The 18754-nt window shown below is 37.0% G+C and overlaps 1 long non-coding RNA gene across 1 annotated transcript in view; it reads right to left on the reverse strand.

Moving 5' to 3' along the window:
* Positions 1-5396: 5396 nt before the first annotated feature.
* The window catches only part of LOC147998015 (uncharacterized), a 268242-nt gene continuing 254884 nt past the window's right edge, over positions 5397-18754 (reverse strand). The window contains exon 5 of the long non-coding RNA XR_015647439.1: positions 5397-5817. This is a non-coding gene — a long non-coding RNA (uncharacterized LOC147998015). The remainder of the gene's footprint in view (positions 5818-18754) is intronic.

Genomic DNA, 18754 nt, shown 5'->3' on the forward strand with positions numbered 1-18754 from the left:
TAGCTTCCGCATAGTGACAGCCTATGGGCATGACCCACGTAGCTTGCTGGGATTGGCCAACACTGATTATTTAAGTGTGCTCCGTGCGTACCCAGGGCCAGAATATTGTATCTAGGTTCCTGAGTAAATCTTCTTTAAGAAGATCTTCTTTGGTCATGTCTTCCTTGCTGGTCAAGGTTGGGCATGACAAGGGACTTGGTGAATATTCCTCAATGTGTCCTCAAAAATGTTGTTTTCCAATTCCGTTCTCTATAATGATTTTTGTCACAAAGGGGGCCCAAGTACAGAGTGAGTATAACAGTGTAAATCCTGTGTAACTACTTCAAATGATAAACTCCCAAATCCTTATTTTATTAAAAAATTACCAGACATCATGAATGCAAAGGACAACATGGACTATTGAATTCAGTTTCTTGTCGCATTTGATATCAGTACTACACTCTTGAGCTTCCAGTAGCCCAGTGGCCAGACTTGAGGTTTTTGGATGTTTTAATATGAGTCTATCTTAAGGGCAAACATATATACCGGATGATGGGAAGTGAGAAGAATGGCTTGAGGACCAGTTAAACATCTACTTCAATAAGTTCATAAAAACAGGAAGGAGTATTTTTGAAATGGTCATTTGTCAGTTCTTGACATAGATGGGTAGAATCCATGTTAACATTCCACTTCACCACATAGGTGTAGGAGCCACCAAAAGTACAAATGTATATATCAGTAAAAAAAACTAGATAAGATTGATGAAGGTAAGAAGTGCATTCTGCCAGGAACCTGATTTAAATATTTCCCGAGAGACACAGATACAGCATGTCAAATACATAAGTGAATGCTAGTAGTAAACCAGTGAACTGAAAACCGACCTCTTGTTCATAAAATTTGGAAAAGGATAAAGGAGCTGAGACTGCTTTCAAACCCGTACGAACAACAATGCCAATGAACCAGAGCTTTCTCATACTATACCAACATACAAAAAAAGTACGTGGACAGACCTATGGCTCCAATTGCATATGTGGCAGAGCATTGCCTTTTTGGGCAACATTGGAAAGAGAGGCCTTGTCCTCCACAGTTTGTCTCCCAGTTCAAGGGAATGTCATGCGGCAGAAAAGCTGGTTAGAGAAGAAGGAATGGAACATGTAGGGATCTTATGGGCAGGAAACTGGGAAAGGAAATAATATTTAAATGTATATATAGAAACATGTAGTTCAAAAAGAAAAAAAATTGTTAAAAAATATAAAAAAACCATGAATGATATAAAAGAGAAGAAAGCTGCCAAGTAATCTCACATATTGACTCAGAAATCTGAAGTGGTAGTCAGGTTAATACTGTATAAAGACTGAGATGATGAGGTCTCAAATAGAAGCACTTCTCTCTCACAGATATCAGTGTCAGACACAAAGTGCACTATAGGTTTCCAAAGCATTGAGGAGCTTAACTTGAGTTAGGGACAAAATACTTGTTTTTCCCTTCTTCCTTATGACCTTTTCTTTATGACAAAAATAGTATATTCATGAGCTCTCAGGAAATCAACAGTGCCATTCATAACACTTGTTTTTGGAATAAAGAAATGTATGATATAAACCCTCTGACATCCAGGAACCATAAGAAGAGGGAAGTCCAGTGCTTCTGTGAAGTTTCCAGCTCTTGATTCCCATATGTGGAAGGCTCAGATCAAGTCTATCTCTTCAGCGATACCACTCAAACCCTACAAAGGGCTCTCTGAGCTTTCCCAAGTACCACTTATTTCTTCTTTTTTTTTAATACTAAGACAGAAGGCTAGATTCCTTCTCCTCATCTCTGATCTCTTCATCCTGTTTGTTCCCACTCCCAAATGGGTGTTTACTCTGAATAAGTGGCCAATTAGTAAACTGGAGAGGTACTGAAGGAATATCCCAGAAGCTGTTCCTGTCAGGGCAATACTTGTTACATCACAGATGAAACTAGGGCTCTCCAGTTACAACAGATTTTTCATGGAGGGCCTAATGATAATGTCACTGAGAAATGCCATGGCCTACCTGCTGAACATGTTTCCTTACATTGACCCGATTTGAGGGTGTCCTTTCCAGGAGTGTCTCCTGATGAACACTTGAAACATTTACATACTCCATCTCTCTAAAGCTAGAGACTTCTCTCTGCTTCACTAGTGATTCGATGCTCTGAATGGGGAAAATTAGTCAAGGTCTTGGCGTGGGTAGAAAAGATTTAGGAACATGGAGTGTAAGAGATTCTTCTAGATAATAATTATATTCCCAGGTTCATTCCTGTGACTCAGTTCAATATTCTAGGTTTTCTCTGTTACCCAAAGGCCAGTATTTTCCCTACAGACGTTTAGTTGAATGAGTATTGTATTTCAATTTCTTATTGATAATTCGTTGCTAGGTGACTTTGTAAATATTCCTCAATGTATACTCAAAAATTCTGTTTTCCAATTCCATTTTCTGCAATGGTTTTGGTCACAATAGGGGTCCAGCTAAAAAGTGAGGATAAAAGTGTAAATACTGTGTCCCTACTTCAAATGGTAAACTCTGAAATCTTTATTTTATAGAAAAATTACAGGACATCAGGAAGGCAAAGAACAACATGTACTATTGAGTTAGGTTTCTTGTCCAATTTGATATCAATATTACACTATCTAGCTTCCAGTGTTGCAAAGGACAAAAGTAAGATACCAGATAATGTGCAGGAAGAAGAATTGCTTGAGGGCCAGTTAAAGGCCTAGTTCAATAGATTTATAAAAACAGGAGGGGGTCTTTTAGAAATTGTCATTTGTGAATTCTACACTCTTGAAATAGTGGGGCAGAATCCATGTTAACATTCCTCTTAACTACATAGGTGTAGGATCCACCAAAAGTATATATGTATATATCAGCCAACAAAACTAGATTAGATTGATGAAGGTAAGAAGTGAATTCTACCAGGAACTGGATATGGATATTTCATGAGAGACACAGATACAGCATGTCAAGTACAGAAGTGAATCCTAGTAGCAAATTAGTGAACTGAAAACGGACCTGTTCTTGGTAAATTTTGAAATAGGATTAGAAGAGCTGAAGGTGCTTTCAACCCCATAGGTACAACAATGCCAATGAACCACCACTTTATCATACTCGATCAAAATACAAAGAACGTACATTGAACCTATGGCTCGAAATGCATATGTGGAAGAAGATGAGTTTTTGAGCAACATAGGAAAGAGAAGCCCTTGTTCTCCCTAGTTTGTCTCCCAGTTTAAGGGAATGTCATGCAGCAAAAAGGCTGGTTAGAGAAGAAAGAAATAGAATGGTTAGGGATCTTATGGGCAGGGAACTGGGAAAGGAAATAATATTTTAAATGTAAATATAGAGACCTCCAATTAAAAAAATCAATAAATTTCGCTAAAAACTTAAAAAAATGAATGATATAAAAGAAAAGAAAGCTGCCAATAATCACACATATTGACTCAGAAATCAGAAGTGATAGTCAGAGTCATACTAGTGGAAAGTCTGAGATGATGAAGTCTCAACTAGAAGCACTTCTTTCTTCCAAATATCAGTGTCAGACACAAACTGCACTATAGGTATCCAAAGCATGGGGGAGTTTCTTCGGAGCTAGGGACCCAATATTTGTTTTTCACTTCTTCCTTAGGACCTTTTCTTCTTGACAAAAAGAGTAAAGGTCATGAACTCTCAGGAAAACAACTGTGCCCTTCACAACACTTGGCTTTTGGAAGTAAGAAATGAATGATGTAAACTTTCCAGGAACCATAAGAACAGGGGAGTCCAGATGCTTCTGAGGGTCCCCCAACTCCTGATTCCTTTATGTTGGAGGCTCAGATCAAGGGTATCTCTTCAGCGAATCCACTAAAACCCTATAAATGTCTCACTGAGCTTTCCATAGGACCATATATTTATTCCTTGTTTTTTATACCAAGACAGAGGGCCAGCTTCTTTCTCCATATTTCTGATCTCTTCATCCTCTTTGTTATCACTCCACAATTTGCTCTGAATTAGAGGCCAATTAGTAAAACCTAGAGTTACTGAAGTAATATCTGAGAGGCAGTTGCAGTCACGAGAACACTTGTGACTTCCTAAAAGAAGCTAATGCTCTCCAGGTTACAAGAGTGTTTTCAGGGAGGGCCTATTGATAATGTCAGTGAGAACTCCCATTTCCCACCTGCTGAAGATCTTTCCTTATATTGACCAGATTTGAGCTGGCACTTTCCAGGTATGTTTCCTGTGACACAGTGGAAACCCTTATGTACTCCATCTCTCTAAAGGTAGAGACTTCTTTCTGCTTCACTAGTGGCTACATGCTCGGATTGCAGAAAGTTATTAAGGGGCATTGCATGGGTAAAAAAGATTTAGGAACATGGAGTGTAGGAGATTCTTCTAGATAATATTTTTATTCTATATATCATAGGTTCATTCTTGTGACATACAGTTCAATTTTCTAGGGTTTCTCCATTTCTCAAAGGTCAGTATTTTCCCTACAGACCTTGAATAGAATGAATATTGTATTTCAATTTCTTATTGTAAATTACATGATAAGGAACTTTGTAAATTTTCCTCAATGTGTACTCAAAAATTTTGTTTCCCAATTCCAATTTCTTCAATGATTTTGGTCACAAGTGGGTCCAGCTATATAGTGAGTATAAAACTCTAAATACTGTGTAGCTACTTCAAATGATAAACTCCCAAATCCTTATTTTTTCAAAAAATTACCAGACATCAGGAAAGCAAACGACAACCAAACAATATAAGATTTATGAAGGTAAGAAGTGCATTCTGCCATGAAACGGAAAAAGATATTTCCTGAGAGACACAGATACAGCATGTCAAATACATAAGTGAATGCTAGTAGCAGACTAGTGAACTGAAAATGGACCTGTTCTTAGTAAACTTTGAAAAAGGATTAGAAGAGCTGAAGGTGCTTTCAACCCCAAAAGAACAACAATGCCAATGAACCAGAGCTTTCTCATACTATACCAATATATAAAGAAAGTACATGGACTGAGCTATGGCTCCAAATGCATATGCGGCAAAGGATTGCATTTGTGGGCAACATTGGAAAGATAAGCCCTTGTCCTCCCTGTACATCTTTCAGTTCAAGGGAATGTCATGTGGGAGAAAGTATGGTTAGAGAAGAAGGAAATGGGAATGTTTAGGGATCTTATGGGCAGAACACTGTGAAAGGAAATAATATTTGAAATTTAAATATAGAAACATCCAGTTAAAAAAAGCAATAAAATTTGCTAAAAAAATAAAAAAAGAAAGGAAAAGCTGCCAAGAAATCACACATAATGACTCGTAATTATGAAGTGGTAGTCAGAGTAATACTAGTGTAAAGACTGAGATGATGAAGTCTCAACTAGAAGCACTTCTGTCTCCATAATATTAGTGTCAGACACAAACTGCACTATAGGTGTCCAAAGCATGGTGTTTACTCTGAGCTAGCAACACAATATTTGCACTTCCCTTCTTCATTAGTACCTTTCTTCTTGACAAAAAGAGTAAATGTCATGAGCTCAGGAAAACAACTGTGCTCTTCACAATACTTGGCTTTTGTAATAAAGAAATGAATGATATAAACTCTCTGAATTTTAGGAACCATAAGAACAGGGAAGTTCAGATGCTTCTGAGAGGCTTGTAGCTCATTATTTCCATATGTAGAAGGCTCAAATCAAGGCTATCTCTTTAGCGATCCCGCACAAACATCTTGTCCTCATTGAGCTTTCCAAGGACCACATATGTCTTCCTTTTTTTATACCAAGACAGAAAGCCAGCTTAATCCCCTTCTCATATCTCTTCATCTTCTTTTTTCTCACTCCCAAATGACTGTTTACTGTGAATTAGAGGACAATTAGTAAACCCTAGAGGTAATGAAGGAACATCTAAAGATCAGTTGCAGTCACAGCAACACTTGTAACAATATAGATAAGCTATGGCTCTCCAGGATAATAAAGATTTTTCATGAATGAACTAATGATGATGTCTCTAAGACCTGCCATGGCCTATTGGTAAAAGAGCTTTCCTTACATTGTGCAGATTTGAGGGTGCCCTTTTCAGGTATGACACAGTGGAACTGTTTACATACTCCATCTCTCTAAAGCTAGTGACTTCTCTTTGCTTCATTAGTGGCTATATGCTCTGAATGGATAAAGTAAGTCAGAGGTTTGGCATGGGTCCCAAAAATCTAGGAATATGGAGTGTAGGAGATTCTACTGGATAATATTTTTATTCCCAGTTCCATTCCTCTGGTCTATAGTTCAATTTCCTCAGATATCTCTCTTTTCCAAAGGCCAGTACTTTCCCTAAAGACCTTTAATTGAGTGATTATTTTATTACATTTTCTTTCTGTACATTCCGTGATAGTGGACTTTATATAAATTGCTGAATGTGTACTCAAATGTTCTATTATCCTATTACATTTTTTGCTATGATTTTGAAACAAAGGGAACCCAGTTGTAAAGTGAATATAACAGAGTAAAATTTTTATATTTACTTAAATGATAAACTCCCACATCCTTATTTTAACCCAAAAATTACCACACATTAGTAAAACAAAGGACAACATAGACTATATAATGCGGCTCTGCAATCGCATTAGATAGCAGTTCTCTAATATCTACCTTCCTATATTTCCAGGGCCAAACTTGAGGATTTTGGATGTTTTAACATGATTCTTTACTCAATCAAAACATAAGGTTCATGACATTGGCTAGGAGAGGATGGCTTGAGGTCCACAGAATCTTCTACTTCAGTATGTTCATAAGAATACGATGGAGTCTATTTGGCTTCATCATTTGTGGATTCTAAATTCTTAACCTAGTTGCCAAGAATCCATGTTAAAAATACACCAAACACCATAGCTGTACAAGGGATCAAATATATCCTAGCCATTCTGATTGGTGTGCTATGAAATCTCAGGATTTATTTTTTATTTCCATTTACCTGATGGGTAAGGATGTTGATATTCCTCAGTTGAGAATTCATTGTTTAGCTCTACACACACACACCCACACACACAAACACACACACACACACACTCACACACACAAACACACACACACACACAAACACACACTCAGCAAAAATGTAGATAACGAGTGATGAAGCTAAGGAGTCTATGCTGCCAGTGAACTGAAAACGGACATCTTGTTGGTTGTGTTTGAGAAAGGATTAGAAGAGCTGAAGGTGCTTTCAACCCCTTAAGAAAAACATTGTAACTGAACCAGAAATTTCAGGTCCTAAGCCAATATTCAAAGACTATACATGGACAGAACTATGGCTCCAACTGTGTATGTGGCAAAGGACGGCCTTGTTGGTCACCAATGGATGGAGAAGTCCTTGGTACTCACTGGGTTTGACTCCAAGTTCAAGGCAATGTCAGGGGGCAGTAAGGTGGGTTATAGAAGAAGGAGAACAGAATCGGATAGGGCAATTATGGAAAAGAAACTGGGAAAGGAATTAACATCTGAAATGCAAATGTAGAAATATCCAATTAAAAAAGCAATAAAATTTTATAAAAAAAATTTTAAAAAAATGAAAGAAAGAAAAGAAACCTGCCAGCTAATCAAACCTATTGACTCAGAAATCTAAAGAGTCACTGTCATGGAATGGTATTCAGAGTAATATTAGTGGAAAGACTGGGATGAAGAAGTCTCAACTAGAAGCTCTTCTCTCCCAGATATTAGTGTCAGACACAAACTGCACTATAGGTATCCAAAGCATGGAGGCATTTACACTGAGCCCCAACAAGGCTATTCACTGCTACATATGCAGTTGGAACCCAGGGTCAGATCATGTATAGTCTTTGGTTTGTGGTTTAGTACCTGGAGGATCTGGTTGACTGGCAGTTTTTCTTTTGAGGTTGCAAGTTCCTTCAGCTTCTTCACTCCTTCCTTTCATTCCTCCAAAGGATCGTCTCTCTGTTTCACATGCTCTGGCTGTCTCTCTCAGGAGGGATCTATATACAGTTCCTGCCAGCATGCACTTCTTAGCATCATCAATCTTATCAAGTTTGGAATATATATATATATATATATATATATATATATATATATATATATATATATGTGTGTGTGTGTGTGTGTGTGTGTGTGTGTGTGTGTGTGTGTGTGTGTGTGTATGTGTGTGTGTGCCACATGAGCAGTAGACTCTGAATGGCCATTCCTTCTGTCTCCTAAAAGCATTGCCACCCTACTCCTATTATGGATATTTTAAGGAAGGAGTGAATTATCTGTATTTTGGCCCTCCTTCTTGAGTTTCATGCGGTCTGTGCATTGTATGTTAGGTAATTTGAGCATTTGGGTGAAAATCGACCTATCAATGAGTGCATACTTTTTGTGTTTTTCTGTGATTGGGAAACATCATTCAGGATGATATTTTCTACGTCCATCCATTTGACTATGAATTTCATGTACTCATTGTTTGTGATAGCTAAGTAGTGTTACTTTGTGTAAATATATGTCGTTTTCTGTATCCATTCCTCTGGTGAAGGGCATCTGGGTTCTTTCCAGCTTCTGAATATTATGAATATTATGAATAAGGCTAATATGAACATAGTGTAACATGTGTGTTTGTTGTACGTTGAAGCATCTTTTGGGTATATACCCAGGGGAGGTACATCTGGGTCCTCAGGCAGTGCAATGTCCAGTTTTTGAGGAAATTCATGACAGATTTTCAGAGAGTTTGTACCAGTTTGCAATCCCAACAACAATGGAGGAGTGTTCCTCTTTCTCCACATCCTCTCCAGCATCTACTATAATCTGAGTTTTTGATCTTAGCAATTCTGACTGAAGTGAGGTGGAATCCCAGGGTTGTTTTGATTTGCATTTACCTGATGACTAAGTATGTTGTACATAACAGAAAGCATTTTAAGAAATGATGCTTCCCTAACGGTTGGTCTGGATATAGCTGAGTGCCAATTGATCCATTTCTAACTCTTTCTTAAAAGTTCAAGTCCAAGTGCATCAAGGAAATCTATATAAAACCATATACACTGAAACCAACAGAAGGGAAAGTGTCCGAAAGTGCCTAAAACACATTTGCACAGGAGAAAATTTTTAGAACCAAATACCAAAGGTTCAGGCTCTATGATCACCAGTCAATATATGAAAACTCGTCAATGTCAAAATTTTCTTTAAAGCAAAGTAAACTGCCAATAAGACAAAACAGAAATCTACACATTTGGAAAAGACTTTAAACAACCCTATATCTGGTAGAGTGCCATAATAAAAAATATAGAAATAATTCAGAGAGGTAAATTCCCACACAACCAAGTAACCCAACTTTTAAACTGGATTAGAAGGCTATACCAAGTATTTTCAACTGAGGAATCTCAGTAGCTGAGAGACACATCAAGAAATGATCAACATCCTTAGTTATCAGAAAAATGAAAACTGAAATGAACTTTGAGTCTACATTACACCAGTGTGACTAAGACAAAAATCTAATGCAGTAGCAGAGTATGCTAGGATGTAGAGAAAATGGAACACTCCTCCACTGCTGGTGGGATTGGTATCTTTATAGCCACTTTGGATATCAAAGTGGAGGTTCAGAGAATGTTGCAAATACCATTGCCTGAAGACCCAGCTTTACCACTCACTTCAATGCAAATACTCAAAGATGATCCACATATAACAGTGACATGTGGTTGAACATGTTCATGGCAGCCTTATTTACATAAGTCAAATGCTGGCAATAATCGTGACATACATCAACTCAACTTAGGAATATAAACAGAAATTGTGCTATATTTAAACAAAGAAATACTACTCAGGTTTTTAAAATGAGGAAACCAAGAACTCTGTAGGCAAAGGGATGGACCTGGAAATTAGTGAATTACAGAGATCAAAAGGACATAACATGGGATGTACTTAGTGAGAGTGGATGATAGCCCCAAAGATCAGTATACCCAATACACAAATCATTTATCACATGGAGGGTAACATGTTAGAAGGCCAAACTGTGGATTCTTGCAACCCACTTATAAGAGAGAACAAAAAGATAATGGAAGACAGTGGAATGGAGGGACCTTGCTAGAAGTAGAGAAGGATGGACAAAATAAGGAAAGTAGAAACAATATAAAGAGAAAAGAGAGAAATCTAGAGGAAAATTGGGATAAATAAAAATAAGCATTAGTGGTGGGTGTTGAACTTGGGTATCCCAAGGAAAGTCACAGATGCCAGGTATGCAAGAGAGTCCCATAAATTTAGTGGGATGGTGGTAGTTGAAATACTAAGCACCAAAGAGATAGAACCACAAGAGTCTGCCTCCTGTAGCTAGACATGCCCACCTGTGAAGAGCAGGTGATGCCCACACAGTTCAAAATCTTTAACCTATAGATGTCCAAAGTCTAAAAAAATGCAAAGACAAAAAAAGGAGCAGAGACTGAAGGAAAGGCAATCCAGAGACCACCCGACCATAAGAACAATTTCATCCACAGACTCCAAATCCTCAGACTTTTCCTGATGTCAAGTTGTGCTTGCAGATAAGACCCTAATATGTCTGTCCTCTGAGGAACTCTGTCATCACCTGGTGGTGACAGATTCACATACAGATAACCACTTAACAGAAACTGAGTGCCAGAAAAGAATGGTTAGGGCATTGCCTGAGGATCTGAAGGGGATTGGAACCTAATAAGAAGAACAACACTATCAATTACGTTTACCCTCCAGAGGCTCAGGAAATTTACCACAAACTAGTGTATTCTTGGGCCAGGCCATGGCTTCTGCTACATAGATCATAGAGCATATGGAGAAGACAACTGCCTCTTCTTCCATCTTTAGGAAGGGAGTCAGTTGGTCCTGTGGAGACGTCATATCCCAGAAAAGGGGGATGGTAGAGGACTAAAGTGGAAGTGGGCATATAGATGGGGGAGCACCATCTTAGAGTGAAAGAGGTTCAGAATGGATTGGGTGATACAAGGAAGAAAGACAAATTGGGGAAATGACATTTGAAATGTAAACAAATGAATAGATTATTGTAACAAACGAATAATATAATACATTTATGTTTCCAACAAAGACATTCACATCTCACTCCTTAAGGACTATATAGTCATTATCTCTACTACAGGTTTACTGAAAGCTGAAATCTATAATTTTTGAGATGTACTTATTATTGAAAATTTACATAGATAAACCCAATCAATATTTTATCTTCTGTCCCTGTACCTATTGTTATTAACTTTGAAAAAAATTAAAAAATGTGTTTCTACTTCATTAGGTTTCCATTCTATGACTCAAATTTCTCTCACTTTTAGCTGTACAGCTCTATATTTCCTCCATTGTCGCCCTCTTCCCTGTCTCTTCACATTTGACATTTCTGTTCCTGACAGTGTCCCTCAGTAATTCATAATTGCACTTGTACTTCCCAAAATGAGGACAACGGACACTAAACTGATCATACAGATACACATTTTGCTGAATTAACATACAGATTAAGTGAATAAGTATCCCATTTTCCCTTTTTCATCTAGGTTAAGTCATCTATGATGACTTTCACAAGACCCATTCACGGTCCTGAAAATTACATGCTTTCCTTTTCTTGTCTGTCAATGCACCATATTTTCCTTATTCATTCATTTGTTAAAGAACAACATGAATAGCTCCAAATTATCAAGGGTCTCTATAATAGAATAAATCATCATTTGGATATATATCCTCAAGTTATATCTTTAGGTGTATCCGTTTCTACATTCATGAAGAAATATCGTACTGATTTCTAAAGTTGCTGTAGAAGTTTGCATTTCCAAAAGGAGAATAGCAATATTCTCCTCTCTCAATAACACAGTAAAGATAAGTTGGCTCATGTGTTATTAAACTAAGATTTCTGAAAGGGATGAAAAAAATTCAGAATAATTTTGATTTGCATTTCTGTAATGTATAAGGATTCAATTCAATTGTGAATATTTTGTTTAGATATGTACACAATTACTTATTTTTTCTGTATGTAGAGTGTCTTTACATTATGATTCATAGAAGCCCATTTTTGAACGTGTACATGGAAACAACGCTTACTATTTTTGAAAATAGCCACTTTAAATTTACTATGGTCAAATTATATAATGTGCTCTCACTAAACTCACAGAATTGGCAGATCTGTTGTAACTAACATAATTCATTAAGGTCACTTTGTGAAACATCCCTCTATAATGAAACATTCTCTATGTACATAATATTGAGTAATATATTTAATTGTTTTATTTTTTTGAGAATATCCACCAAAGTATTTTGATAATAATTTTCCCATTTAGTTTACCCACATCACTATATTTCTTTGAATCCTACCTTTGTATTCCTTCTACATTAAAATACTGTTTAATATCCCCATGATGATCCCTTACAAAAATTGTTCAACCCTCCAACAGAACACACTAACTGTCCACAGTGTGTCAGTTAGGAGTAACAGCTTTCAGGCATTTACACTGCATTCTGCACTGTTGACTGTCTTGAAGATATGCAGGGAACCACAGCTGCTATGTTTCATGAGGTCAGCACTCTGTGTTTCCTGAAGACACGATTTCCCTGTGATCACCCCCACATTTTGGGCGCCTACAGTCTCTTTACATCTTGTTTCAGGGTGGACTTTGAGTCTTGTGGAAGGGGTATAGCATGTATATCCAACTCATCATGGCTGAAATCAATAAAATGAGGACAACAATATAGTGAATGAAAGGAAGTGTTCATTGGTGGAATGTATTAACAAGATTGTCATTACCTCTGGCCAAGTTAGTTAAAGAAATGGTAGAATTAACAAACTTAAAGAGAAGAGAGGAGAGGTGGAGAAAAAACTTTTTATATTATAGTCCCAAATCTAGATTAATTTTTAAACCATTAATGATTTACTAGATGTATTGCATACACCAGTATTAAATCACCTCAATATGCATAATTTAAACAGCACCATACTGAACAATGACACAGAGTCGGGCCTTAATATCTCCCTCCTAAAATATCATAGGACCACATGTATTCAGTTAATAATTTGATTATACATTTAAAGAGAATTGAATTTCTTAGACGATTCCATAAAGTAGACAAAAGGATTGAATACATTAAATTTCTATTTTGAATCTGGTATTATCCAACAGTTGACAGAGAAAAAAAGAGAGAGTGAGGCAGGGGGAAAATGAGGTAAACAGAAAGGTACAGAGAGAGGGAGAAAGAATTACAGACGACCCATAGAAAGAGAGGAAGACTGAGTATTACAGACTAATTTACACCGATACACACATATTCTCAATAAAATCCTTATGAACAGATTCAAAACGACATTAAAAATAATCTTCAAGCTTTCCTAAAATAATAGACATACAAGTCTGACATTTAACACATACACACACACACACACACAAACACACACACACACACATATATATATATATATATACACATACATACATATATATATATATATATATATATATATATATATATATATATATATATATATATATATATCCTTGTGGTAGGATGTTGCATCTTTATCCCAGATCTTTAATCAAGATCTATTCTTTATTGTTATTTTTTTAGTCATCTGCAGATACATCTTTTTTAGCAATGAATCCTTCTCACTGGAGACCAGAGAAGAGACGTGCAGTTCCATGGTTAATACACGTCATTGCAAGACTTCAAATCTAAATGTAAAAGTGTGAATGGAACAAATATTTTTGGACAGTGTTCTGCATGCAACTTCTTTCATAGACAGTCTTTGAAGGAGAGCTCTGTAATTTTGCATTTCATATTTGAGTTTTCTGGGACTCTGACTAGAATGTACTCACAACTGTTTGGGATTACCTTGGCAATTAACCAGTTCATGAACAGAGCTGAATTCTTCATATGGTCTGCTGTGTCTGTTAATATTGCTACAGTGAGGAAAATCTCTGCTAAAGCTCTTCATCTGTTTTCAGACAGCATCCTCATACAAGTGTGGACTTCTGTGGGTTGTGGTAGGGAAAGTTTGAGAGCTGTAAATGCAGAAGTACATGTATGAGGAGGGAAAGGCCAGTGTGTTGATCATAAACAACTTCACAACATTCATTGTTTTAATAATCATTAGGAAGTGGACGTCTGCAAAATCACCTCAGCAGATTAGCATGTTAGAAAAACAGTAACTGATTCACAGGAGATTTAGATCCACTGGATTGTTAAATATGGGCTTAGAGGTAGAGACATATCAGCACATGAAGAATGGATAGTCAATCCTGTGTGATCTGTTAAGCTTCCCTACCCAATGGTTGCAGGCAAACAGCATCAGACTTTAGCACTGAGTAATAGAATAAAACCAATTTATTGAGAATCCCAATCATAAGAAAATAGTGACATCCTCCATGATGCACATCATCTCTCCGGTTAACTGGCATCAGCATGATGGAATGTTTGCTGTCAGCACGGGTTTTTCCTGCCACCCCTTTCATAACGGCAGAGCTCCAATCTGCTTCAGTTAAGTCATCAGCTCCCCATTCTGTTCGAGGGAGATTAGATCACTGCATCTGTCTATGCAGTTTTTCTTTACCTATGAAGGCCCAAGGAACTATTCTCACTCCAGTGAGCTGCTGTACGTAATCTTGAATCGCATTGGTGTTGTTAGTGGCTGTGATGTCTACAAATTCCAGAAGACCATGTTTCAAAGGGAGTTGATTGAGGATTTCTTTGGTATTTTTGCATCACTAAATGTGGGCTCGATGAACAGGAACATCTTCCCTGATTGGGTCTTGCAGTTCCCATACTCTTGAACCGTGCTGTGAATTGCATGTATGTGTTATATAGAACTTACGTCAAGTGAAACATTTATTTATAAAGAAATAATAGCAATAATAATGGCAAAGATAATAATCTGAACCAAACAACTATCCCCAATAGGCACCAAATACAGAATCAAGGCCAACAACATAAAAACTAAGTATAAAAAAGGTTTTTAAAATCATGGAATTCATTATCTCTTCTATGTGGTTTCCACTGAGATGATATTTCATGAAACCAGAGACAGATTATGTCTGATTTTCCTGATTTTCATTTCTAATCCATTGGTGAGGGTTTTCATTTCCTGAAAATCATTAGAGCAATACTGTTGATTTTCTCATTAATTTTTTCTATGTGATCAATCTTAAAGTACTATACTTTAGGAATAGCGAAATATATGACCAAAAGGATACAGTATGGATACCTTTTCCATGATGAAATTGGTATACAGAGTAGGCCACACTAGACACATCGAAAGGCCATTTCACACATGTACCTCTGGCTTGCTGGGAACAATTGTGAATCTCAAGACCCTGCAAATTTCAGTGATCTATATCTGCATATGGTTTCTGGGACTACAGGATGCAACACTGCACAAGAAAAAACTTGTTTCTTATGAGTTGAAAAACACATTTTATTCTGAAAAATATATATTAATTTTTTTCAAAAAGGGCTTAAATGATACAATCATAATGTAATGTGCATGACATTAACAGAACTGCAAATTCACCAAAAGAACAAAAATTTATAAAGAATGAATAACAAAACTTCCAACCAAACCAACATTACTAATACTTGAAGCAAACAAAACTCAAAACAGAAACAAAACACACTAATTAAGCTAAGCAGAATTCTCTTGCTGAAGGTTTAGCACCACAGTCGTACTCTGTGGCTGGCCTTGGGAACAGAAAGTAAAGGCAGTAAGTCAACTATTGTAATACATTTTAAAAGGTGAATCTGGCTATGCCTTTTTGGAGCCTTTACAGGTGACGGTCTTCTAAAGCTAATATGAGACTTTTACAAAATTTGGTTTCTAGAATTTGAATTTCTCTTTACTGATTTCCAATAATCAACTTGAAAATCCCCCATAACAAGAACAAATTAATCCTCTGAGACTCCTACTGGATGCTCAGAAGCTCTTGATTTGCTTCATCATTTCTTTGAAACCCTCCCATGTTCATGTTCGGCATGAAGGGAATTCCAATGTCTGAATGGAAAATCACTTCCCTTTCCTACCTAGGTTACATCATTTACTTAGCTCAAATGTTTACACTCCTAAGGAGATAACCATTCCAAAAATTCATCCTCTCATATGTTCCACTAAATTTATAGCATATAATTTCAACCATTCAAAGTCATCCTCATGCACATTTCCTGAAGCCCTTAGCTTTCTTCATTTTATTAACAGGTTCTGTCCCCAGTAGTCCTTGTTTACATGCAATGTTTGTCTTTTGCTTTGAACCAGCTGCTCAGACTTAGGTACAGGAACTTACCCAAGCACAAGTTTTTCCCTTTTGAATTAAGCTGTTGCCAATATGCTTTCTTAGGTTTTCCAACTTGAAGAATTTTCCAAGCTCTTACTGTCCCTACAGAGTTATGTCTAGTAATGACCTGGTTCAATACTACAATCATGAGACCTGAGCAACTGCAGTTTCATAAAATCAAAATTGAATCACTACACATCCCTGAAATGCTGTTATCAAAGTGGGATTCCGTTGTTACTGTTTTCAAGTCATCCCACTTAAACTTTAAATGTAAGCATTACTCATGCACAGAATGCTTTCTCAAGAAAGGAGGAGGCATTCTAAATTTTTCATTGAGTTTGAGTTTAACTTACTTGAGGAGAATACACTTCATATCTTGTATAAATCCAGCATGCCCCACACAGCACAAAGGAAGTCAATTGTTTGTGGGTTTTGTGTGTGTGTGTGTGTGTGTGTTTGTGTGTGTGTGTTTGTGTGTGAGTGTGTGTGTGTGTGTGTGTGTGTGTGTGTGTGTGTCTAGTGTCTAGGTCACTCCACAGTAAAACGTGCTACGTTTTGGAGAAGCACAGTTGTTCAATGATACCATGGCCTCCTTTGTTTTGCATGCCTCTTTAGCATATCTGATCACTTCAAATTGCACCATTTACCTATACCTCAGGGGCAGAGACTAAATTCATAATATCCACCAATCTCAAAAGGGGTTAAGAACTGATTGATACATAATTTTTTGGGTCTTTAGATTCAAATTTTGTCCCAAAACTCATTAAGTATTTATTGTCCTCAAAACTCAAATCTAAGTGGTATTTTGGACTTTTGAGTTTCATGCCCAAACCTCATCTACTACATGCACTCCCTCAACTGTTGACAAGTTCCAGGTATGCTTTCCGAATGTCATGTTTGCTGTGACTACCTTGTTATTCAGACATGTGATATGCAAGTGAATTCTAATATAGATCTCTTAATAATCAATGGTTCTGATCAGAATCTGTGAAGTGGGGAATCAATCTCTTTGTGCTAAATGTAGGTTGCAAACTGCCTCTGAATAATTTTTGAATAGCATCTGGTATATATGCATGTGCTTTTTAGGTGGTTTTCTTTATCTATTAACACTCCACATAACCATAGCATCAGATAATTTTAAGTTTCCACGTGAAGTGATTTCTTGTCCATCCTGGCTTAGTATTGTGTGGGGATATTTAGACAATGTGTGTAGCCCTACCGAATTCTTCTTGATATATTATCTTCTACAGATGGTGTAATATCTACAACCTTTGATACACAGCCTTTGATACACCTTCCTTCACTTGTGTAAAAAAAAATATTTACAGCAGACGGATCCTGTAATGTTTTGGATACTACGTGATTCCCTTACCTGAAATAAGTATATGCATGCTTATAAAGGCCCAAACAGATCCATTGGGAGATGCCCCGAATTAAAATGTTAACTACTTCTCAGATGTCCTCTGTGTATACAGTCTGAGAAACAGTCACTGCAGTTCAGGTGTGGACCTGATGTATAGTCAGCCATTTTCCCACTTAAAAAAAAAAACAAAACAAAACAAATTACTAAGGCAAGGATTGAGAGAATGCTTTTATCTATGTAGAACATTAAATTCAGCCTCACATACAAATGTGTGAGGCGAATAAATTTCAACCCAGTACTTCAGAAGGAATAATATACTTTTTTGTATGGTATCTCTGGAATAGAGTATGATGTCAATACAGTCTTCCGTGACAGATTTTCAAGCACATATGAATATCTGAAGACTCCAGGAGAGTAACTCTTGCTCAACAAAATAACCGTAATGTTATTTGTGACCCTGCCTGGGACCACTTCTTGCTGTGTATCAGATATCTGACTCATTTTTAAGTCTTTTTTGTATCTCATGCTAATTTTTATGCTGCATGATCAGAGGTTGGTATTAATTTGCCTCCCTGCTGAATTCACAGCTACAAGAAAGTGTTATTTATGAGAAGGGCTTGATATTCTAGAATGTAGAATGTTATTGGCTGTGGCTTTCATTGGCTCCCTCCATTCTTTCAAGGTTCATATCAGTGAAGAAACAGCATTCAGAAAGGGAAACACTATTGTTCTGACACAGGACAGAAAAAATCCACGAAATTTTCCTTGTATGGTATTAGAACACAGTGGACAGGAGATACAGTCAGCATAGTCAATGAAATGCTCCCCCTGTATATCCAATGGACAAATGTTTACCCATCTGGTTTGGCTTGTTAGCCATGCTTGCTTAGCCTGCTCACCCAGTTCCCAAGCTGTGAAGAGGAGACTTTGTTCTCAGCAAGGGATAAGGTGGTGGATCAACATCTTATTTTTGCTCACTATTTACTGTTCCTCCAATGTAAGCAGATTCCTCCAAAAGGAGCTCCCATTTCCATAGTCTCCCTTCTTCAGATATGAAGCTATGAGCCCAGACAACAAGAAAATCTCTGTAAACAAGACAAAGTAAAACATTTCTTTGTCTAGTGCTGGGGAGGATGGGCAGGTCTGTTGGTGTCTTCCTTACTGTAGGTTCTTCTTGAGACAGGA

This window comes from Rattus norvegicus, chromosome Y, assembly GCF_021556685.1.
Source record: "Rattus norvegicus strain SHRSP/BbbUtx chromosome Y, alternate assembly SHRSP_T2T, whole genome shotgun sequence".
NCBI classification, from domain to species: Eukaryota; Metazoa; Chordata; class Mammalia; order Rodentia; family Muridae; genus Rattus; species Rattus norvegicus.